An 8,465-nucleotide genomic window follows, 5' to 3' on the forward strand; every position below is an offset into this window, starting at 1 on the left:
GCGTTTGTTTTTCAATATTTAATTGAAATAGAATTATAAATGATGAGTAATGGTTAGATATAATTTTTAATAATTAATTTGGTAATTTTTTATTTGCTGCCAAATATTTTAGGAGAAATATAGAAATGATCGTATTTTTAAAATCTGAGTTGGGCTAACTTCTTTTTTTCTCTGATTGGAATATGCAGATATATTTTTATTATTTAAAACATAATTGCTAATTTTCAGCCACCTCTACTTTAAGAAATTAGGCATCTAAAATTTCAGCAGACATTATTTCCTTATAGCTATTCATATTTTGCATTGAAGAAGCTTTTTGTAAGGAAATCTATTTAATAAAATGCTACATTAAATAGTACTTTTGTTCTTAGCCTCAGAGTCTCCTTGCATATATTTTATACAAGCCGGGCAGTAATGTCACTAACAATCCAAATGAAAACAAATCCAGAAATGAAATGCCTAGCAGTAGAGTCCTCACTGACGGCAGGAATACTCAAAAACAGATTAAATGTGATTCTGGTTTTCAGGGTAGAGAAAATGCTAAAACAGGATTTTGTTTTGTTTTGTTCTAATAACTCTCCTTTGTAAACGAACATATTGCCATTATTTATCCTAGAAATATATTACAAAAATGGTGAACAAGTCTTCAAGACATGGGCTAGCTAACTCTTCAGTTTTACTGCATAAAATAAGACAGGATTGAAAGAAGCTTTTGCTTTCCTTCCTAGCCTTAGAATTGTATATCACTATGCATTCTTTAAGTTCCAGGGGCAAATAAATGACTTCACTTGAGTATTTCATCATGACACTATTTTATAGCATGTCTGGCTTTAGAGACACTACTTACTGACGTTTTTCATGCATCTTCACAAAATATACACTTGTAATATTTTCTTTACTTATTTACTTTAACATACACTTTAAAGACTTAAGAGAATAACTCAGAATAATCACCAGCATTGTCAAAACATGATAAGTTTAGTAGAAGGCAAAAGGAGCCCCCTACAGGCTGTTTATGCTGTCCAAAGGGTGGACGTGATTCAAACTCCCCAAATCACTAGAACAGGTTCATAACTTATGTGGGAGTGGAGTTAAAGGATAGAAGTCGGAGAGAGTCCATATACTGAGATGGAAAAATAGATCCTTAGTTTCACTAGCCCTAGAATGAAACTTGGCATTTTCTTATATTTATGAATATGGACAACAAATCTCAGTAGTATGGCAGTGCTTGTGATTTTTGTCACCAATAAAAAGAAGAGATATTTATAGATATCTTGAAATAATTATAATTTAAGTTTATCACTTGATCAGGATAGTTTTCAAACTTTTTTAGCAATTGTCAAACTACATAAAAATTAGGGTAATTTCTAGCTCTCTTGTTGGGTCTTGTTGTTTAATCTATCTGTAAAGATGCACAGACACTACATCCTGGAATTAGTTTTATAAATATTTGGACACCCGTATTTCAATATAAGTGGTTTCCCTTTTAAGCCTATTCATCTGATGTACTGAAATACGTTATCTAAGAAGGGGTTCTCACAAGACCACTAAACTGCCAGAGGGCCCCATGGAGCAAAAGAGATTTGAAAAGAGATAAGATTTGAAAAGAGATAAGAAAACATTTTATGCACCAGTGTCATTTCCCCATATCAAATCATTTTTTTCATCCCAGAGGATGACCGTGTGTTATGGAAGGGGTACATAAAACAGGGTACATACTAACTCATCAGATTATCTCTTACTAGCAGAGGTTAGGATTGAAAGAGAATTGGGGCTTTTTAAGGCAGGCAGCCCCAAAGCATTCATTGTTGAATGACTGAGGCAATTTAATAAGGATCCCTGATAAGCTAGGATGCATTGGACAGAAACTAGGTATTTGGGAAGAGGGCGAAATGTTTGGGCAGTATCATGGAAAGACTATGGCCTTAGAAGTTTTAGTTCTTTCATTTTTTAACTTTAAAGCTTTAGGCAGATCATTCAGTTCCTCTGAATCCTAGTTTTCTCAGTGGTAAGTGAAAAAGTTAAAGCTTTAAGTTAACAAGCCACCTTCACATTTATATTCTCCTCTGACTTCACAGTTTTCTGACAATGGACATTATTATCATCTGCATCTCACAGATAAGCTAACTTACGGTCAGAGAGTATAAGAAACTTCTAAATCCAAAGCTTCTCCTTCTGCCCTCTTATCCCATAGGCTTTCCTTAAACTAAGAAGAAAAAATAACTGAAATATACATTTAAAAATAATTTATTGTGGTCTGGAAAGTGCTTAAATGACATCCTTTTTTTTTTTTTTACAGACTCTAACTTTTTCCTCCTATTGAGTCAATGTTAATTTTTTCTTCATTTTTTAATCTTAAAATTCAGTTTTCGATTAACAAGCAAAATTATTGAGAAACTCCTTTGTGCCAAAACCTTAGAGAAACTAACATTCTGGCTGGAGAGGTGAAAAAGTATAATAAAAAATAGCCGCAAAATGACATGGAAATGGCTCATGCAAGTTACTGTTGGAAATTCAACCCTTTGTAAGTCATGGAAAGCTGAAAAGAAGAGGTGTTTTGAGTCAGACATTGAAAGATGAATGGGGTGGGGGGGTGCCTGGATGGCTCAGTCAGTAGAACATGCAACTCTTGATCTCAGGGTTGTGAGTTCAAGCCCCACCTTGGGTGTAGAGATTACTTAGAAATAAAATCTCAAAAAAATAAAAGGAAAGAAGAAAAAAAAGAAAGATGGATAGGAACTTACAAGAGTACAACATTTTACCTCTTTTTCTCTGAAGGAGAATCCAAATTCATTTTGAAAAGCTATGTTCATGCTAGTTGGCCTGGTCTGAGTCTACCTGGGATTCTGTCACTCTCGCTCTCTGCCCCTCCCTGCTGGGGTGCGAGTGTGGGTGCACTTTCTCTCTCTCTTTCAAAATAAATAAATAAACTTAAAAAAAATGAGACAGGTGTGTTTGTTAAAAAAATATTTGCAAATTTTTGCTTATATCATGCCACAATTTTTCTCTAATTTTAACTATTTATTTTCCTTATTTTAATTTTATTATTTTATTAATTGGACCAAAGTTCTCAGACTCAGCAGAGAAATAATTTGTTTTATTCAATAACGTTTTACAAGTTTCTACTCTCAAATAATTCAACGAATATGTGCCAACCTCATAATATTACAACGTGGAAGTTGTGAATAAATGCAAGCCCTCACCTTTGTGTTCAGGGGATATTCACTTTAGTTAGATGGGGGACATTTGCTGAAAGTTGCCTAATATGAAAACAGAGCATACATATTTTAATAAGTTCTCTCTATAAATATATAACAGAAAAAAAGGGAAAAATTCTAAGTACCGCTTCAAAATACACATCTGCAAAAAGTTGATAGAAAAGTTCAATAAGAAGAAGATTTCAGCCTGATATACCCCTTGATCTCTGACCAAGAAAAAGAGAAGATTCTGAGGTCATTGCAGGAAAAATACTCCCCACTCTACGAAAGGGAAAAGAAAAAGAAGCTGCAGCTGGGTGTTGCTTTTGTGTCTTTAATTTAACCCTTTGTCTGCCTCAGTATGGCCAAAGCTTGTCTCACTCTGTACAAAACTCTGGCCTAAATTCTATAAACAGAGGTTTAACGGAGGAATTGCTCTCTTATCTTGATGCCTCTTTTCCCAGCTGTGAAATTGATCGATGTTTTTAGAGCCCCAAGAAGCCTCCCCTTGTTGATATGTTTTCTGGTTCAAAGGGGAGAAAAGGCAGGAGAAAATTATTCTGAGAAATACCTTAGAAGAAAATTTTAATGACCTAGGAAGAGAGCTATATAGCTAGACATTAGTCAGAGGGTAAACCCTTAATTCAGTTCATGTAGTAAGAATGAAAATAAGAGGCAAGAGAGAATTTACTAGGCTCTTGGAGTTGTGTGACTTAGATTAACTTTTTGTAGCTTGGTGAAAATTTCCTAGATTTAAAATTGTGTAATATTTCGATTGACTTTGGCTGTGATCACTAACAATTTAGCAGAACGGAATCGAGATTCTGATCCCAGATGTGTCACTGATAATCAGTGCCACCTCACCTCCTGGTTCTCAGAGTTCAATTCAATTCAGCAAATATTTATTGAGTGCTTATGGCTGCCGACTTTTGTAAGTCAGACAAAAATAATGAGATGTTAGTAAAATGTGACAAGTCTCGAGTAAGACAGCACTACTTACAGAAAGCCATTATCATCGTTGGCATTTTAAACAGAAGTTCCACTTAATTGCATTAATAACACCAATAGGGTACCTTGCTTTGAGGTACAATAACTTCCACACTGGATTTTGATTTCTATCTGCTGGCTGGATACAAATCACAGTCCCCAAGGTCTGACTTATGAGTAAAATAACACCACCCCCCCTTTCTAGCATCAGTTATGCACATCCTTAATAGCTCGCCTGAAGGACAGCATTAGCCATTATATAAACTAATTGGGTTAATTCTGCTCTGGAATTTAGGCAAATAATGTAACTGAGATAAACAGAGGGTCACTTATACGTCTACTTGTACACATTTATCTACACTTCTTATTTATACTACTAAATGCTTAAAACAACACTAGGCTATAAATTTGCCTTTTCTTTCTGATTCTCTTGGCAGGGTTTCTTACATGCTTAACTTTTAAAGAGTGGAGTTCGGTCTCCTCTCAAATAAATAAGAGAGCAGTGGAAGGAAAAAACTGCAGCTACAAAGTAGTTCTAACCCATTAAACGCAGATGGCTCACAGGGGGTTTAATCATCAGGAGCGAACACACATCACGCTGAAATATAGAGCTGTTTTCTATCACTTGTTACCATTTGAATGTCTGTCTCAGGAAAGTGAATTCCATATATCTTCCTGGCCATCAGTTGCCCTTTGAATACTCCTCTCTCTGATGTAGCTAGATTTCTCTTCAGAACTTACGGAGATGAATGAGCTCTTGCCACACGTAGAAGTGAAAGAAAACATTTCTTTCTCTGCCAGAACAGATGAGATTCGTCATTAGGAGAATGGATTTGACCTTGTAAAGTGGACCAAAGCAATTAACAAACAAACCCCTTTGGGGCAGATCGCCTTTATCCTAGTCCTCCGACAGAATTTTTTTTTTTTTAATGCACTCACAGTTACATTGCACAGACTGTGGAATCTGCTCACCTGAAAAGAATCCAAACTGTGGGGTAAGAAATCATCTCTAAGAGATAAGAAAAAATCTCTTTCATGCAAAGAGTATTTCATGGATGGACACTTAAAAACATCATATAGATTTAACCCATAGCTATCATACATCAATTATCAATGATCAGAAATCATTAAAGAGATCCATAAAGCCAATTTGATGGCAATGTATAAACCAAAACTAGAGATAAGCATTAGAACCTATTATAAAGCAGTGGGAAACTCCATTTGAGGACGATTTATAATATCTAAGGAAAAGATCGACTGCATTTTGCATCTCTCTCCGCAGCTCATTAATTATCTATCAATTTCCTAATTCATGATCTCTTTTCTATAGTTTCTTGACCTGACTCCTTATCTTTCCCTTATTCTTCTTTTATCTATTTTCCTCTTTCCCAGAACTGATACCTAGCTAAAACCCATTCTTGACGTTTAAAGTCTGAGTGACATTCAGGAAAAGAGCAGCTACCAATCGCTTCAAAGCAGCTTCCTTGCTTTGCCTGGAGTGCACATTCAGCTGATGCTATTAAAGTGATTGACGTAATCTGGAGTAAACCCAGCTGATAAACCACAGAAATGCTGCTCATCTGTGGACCTGCAATACTTTGGTCTTTTGCTATTTCTTTTGTCTTCCTGACTTTGTAAACCATTCAGCAATTTGGACACTTAGATACAGATTAAAAGTTATTGTTTTATCCCACAAATAAGAAAGTCAGTTCAAGGCATTTGTAGAAAGGAATTCCTTCTAAAAATTTTGTGTGTGTATTTTGCTTATTTTATGTTTTACTTGGCAAGATCTACCTTTGAAAAGCAAACAAAGTCTAGGTAATGGTGAAGGATATCAGACTAGTAAAAGATCTGAGATCTCAATGCATTTTTAAAAATTCAGAAACTTTACAAAATGTGTTATGAAGAGAAATATTAAATTCACTTATTTTATTATTATTATTATTATTAATTATTATTATTTACCAGTAGATGGCACTGCACAGGTGTGAACAAGCTGTCTACACCCATGTGATTTGGGGGAAGAGAGGATCATCAATCATGCTCACTGGTGTGCAATGCCTTCCACTAGCTTTTCTTTCATAGGGAAAGTGTTATATCCAAGAGTCCCAACAGGTGTGTGTGAGGGAGGAACATAAATTCATGAACACTAATTTTATTTATCAAAACAGGGCTTACTATGTGACAAATGAGTAGGTCCTCTTATTTCCTTTTTCAGATAAGAAAACTGAAGCAGAGAGAGGTTAAGATTTCCTATTGTGCTGTCTCTGGTTTGCTCTCTCTTGATTTACTAACATGGATTATTTCTTCATCTATTCAACACACTTGAAAACCCAAGGTATAGAAGCTGATAGATTCCCATCAGAAGACTAGAGAATCTTAAGGGCAAAGAGGTAATATTGAGGGAAAACAAAGAGGTCTTCAAGAGGAAAGGGATATGGGGGCACCTGGGTGACTCATTTGGTTAAGTGTCTGAACGGCTCAGGTCATGATCTCACTGTTCATGGGTTCAAGCCCTGCACTGGGCTTCCTGCTGTCAGCATGGAGCCTGCTTCAGATCCTCTGTCCTCCTCTCTCTCTGTCCCCAACCCTCTATGCTCTCTCTCTCTCTCTCTTGCAAAAATAAAGAAACATTCAAATATTTAAAAAAAAGAGGGAAGGGACTTACTGGTCTATTAAGAAGAGACACCACTAAAGAAGAGGAGAGGATGCCATATGTAAAATTCACCGCTTCACAACCTTACTGAGATGCTGCATATTTTTCAAACATATATACTTTAAAAATTTTTTAGGTTTATTTATTTATTTAGAGAGAGAGAGAGAGAACAAGCAGGGGAGGGTCAGAGAGGAGAGACGAATTCCAAGAAGGTTCTGCAACATGAGTGCAGAGCCTGATGCGAGGCTTGAACTCACGAACTGTGAGATTATGACCGGAGCCGAGATCAAGAGTTGGATGCTTAATTAACTGTGCCACCCTAAAACAAATATTCTTAATATGGTTCAATTATATTTTATTTGTAGCCAGTGTAGAAAATACTTTAAATACTTTCAAAACTTAATGTGCAGATTATAACTTGGTCAGTGTCAGACATCATCCACTGCAGTAACTCTTGCCTCCCCTTTACTTCGGGCATCTACATTCCTCGTGACGGCTCAGAGCCTCAGCCTATCCAGAATTCTGCCATCATGAAATCGGGAATCCCAGCTTCTCATTCTCTGGCAGTACCCTACATCATTCAAAAACCTTAACTTAGTTTCTTCCATGTGCCTATTATCTACCTTCACCGAAGCCTCCAGTCCCTGGAGGGTTCTTTTCTGACGCTCTCTTCCATATCTACTTTCTTTCCTATCCCTCTTCCACCTCACAGCCCATCCTGTCAACTACTCTTTGGCCAATACCGTCAGAGGCCTGCTGTTTTCCTGTTATCACACCTGCCTCCACCTGGGCTAATGAACTCGCTAAAAAGGAATGTGTGCAGATTAGCTCCATTAAAAGAATGTATACTATCTCCACTAACGTGTGTCTTTAGTCCCAAGGGGAGCTTTGCATGGCTAAGTACAGTCATTCCTGCTTCCTATTTTTGGCCATAAACATTATGAAGCTGTTTACCCTCTGAATCTTTCACCTTTATGTTCTCCCACTTCACTGCACCTTCTTCACAAGAAAAAAAAGGAAAAAGAAAGCCTTCCTAAGGCAACTCTCAATTTCTTACCACTACCGCTACAAATATACTATATTCATAAGTGGTTTTTCCTTCTGATTTATTTTAGGGAAAGAGATATTCCCTTTTTTAAAATAAATGTTTATTTATTTATTTTGGGAGACAGATATATGTGTCCATATAGAGAGAGAGAGAGAGTAGGGGAGGGGCAGAGAGAGAGAGAGGAAGAGAGAGAATCCCAAGCAGACTCCATGCTGTCAGCACCGAGCTCTATGCAGGTCTCAATCCCATGAACAATGAGATCATGACCTGAGCCAAAATCAAGAGTCAGACACTTAACCAAATGAGCCATCCAGGTGTCCCGAGATATTTCCTTTTTAATTCTTATCCTCATTTTGCATTGTATCCCTTCCCATCTTGTCATTCTCCTGTATGTTTAACTTCCCCTTTCAGCCATTTACCCAATTCAATTTGTTAAAAAATAGTAATAATAAAATTTGGTAAAACAATCTTCATGCCTCTTCACTGCTTCCAGATTTGCCCCAAAATGTGCTATGAATGTATATCTGCATTCTACATCCTTCCTTTTTCACTTACTCATTATTCAAACCTCTGCAGT

The sequence above is a fragment of the Acinonyx jubatus genome, chromosome B4, assembly GCF_027475565.1.
Source record: "Acinonyx jubatus isolate Ajub_Pintada_27869175 chromosome B4, VMU_Ajub_asm_v1.0, whole genome shotgun sequence".
Classification (NCBI taxonomy): Eukaryota; Metazoa; Chordata; class Mammalia; order Carnivora; family Felidae; genus Acinonyx; species Acinonyx jubatus.